This window comes from Ceratosolen solmsi, unplaced genomic scaffold, assembly GCF_000503995.2.
Source record: "Ceratosolen solmsi marchali unplaced genomic scaffold, CerSol_1.0 scaffold11, whole genome shotgun sequence".
NCBI lineage: Eukaryota > Metazoa > Arthropoda > Insecta > Hymenoptera > Agaonidae > Ceratosolen > Ceratosolen solmsi.
In genome coordinates this window covers 4,560,655-4,561,717 of record NW_011948416.1, presented here as the reverse complement: position 1 = coordinate 4,561,717, position 1,063 = coordinate 4,560,655, and positions in this window count along the sequence as shown.

Here is a 1,063-nt window from a genome sequence, read left to right as displayed (position 1 = left end):
TACGTTGGTAGTCCTGGGACATGCGACAAGGAACGTAACTTTGTTAAACCTCATTAACGCTCGTTGGCCGAATAACGGCGCTTTTCACTCGGTTAGACCAGCATTTATTAAGGATAATATCTTTGCTTTGTCGACGAATCCACGTTCGTTAGGTATAATTTTAATTCCCAAATCACATTTTATAAAAGGGGAAAGCGTAAGATCCTCTCTATCGAGAGCATATCACACCATTCCTAAGAAGGAAGTGAAAAAATAAAAAGAGCATCACAAGACTGTGATCGATCTCGGCTCGACGTGCGATCCGTCATTGACGTCGGGAGGATGGATTGGTCGTGCCGGTGGTGCTGTAGCGATGGCAATGAGTTGGCGAAGACGATTGTTGGCTTTGGCTGGCAGTAGGAGGGGAGCAGAAAGGGGGAAGAGAGCGAAGAGGTTAGTACGAGGACGAGGAGGACAAAACGCCGCTCCCGACGTCGACCCGGGATAATCGGTTCTCGATTCGGTGGCGTATCTGACTCCCCCACCCCTCCGCCACCTCCTCCTCCTCCTCCTCCATCACGTCGTCATCATCAAGCCCCAGCCCAAGTCCAACCATAGCCGCCAGATCCGAGCCCCCACCCTCGCACGAACCTCAGTCGCCGTCGTCCCCTCCGCTCGCGGTAAGCGCGATAATCGGCCGACGCGAATCCCCACTTGGCGGGCGGCGTACCGCCTCCTCCCCCCGGGGCGACCGCCCACGGCCGGCCCCCGATCCCCTCCCTCGCCGCGTACCGAGGCTTGGAGCCGATCACGGGCGCCGGTGCCGCCGCCGGGACGACCGAGTGGTGGGGCGTTCGGGGCGTCGGACCGGTGCGATCCGCTCAGACCGCAAGTAGACGCGGGAGCGTGCGCGCGCGTGTCGAACGAGAAGGTTGTGAACGTCGTCGGCCCCTCCTCGCGCCCACTGCCACCGGGACACCGTCGTCAGGCACCGGGAGCTGGATGATCCCATGACCGCCGTCGATCGCCACGATTTTCGCCAGGGCTCCGCGCGGCTCCGTTAGCGAGATAGCGATACAGCCCT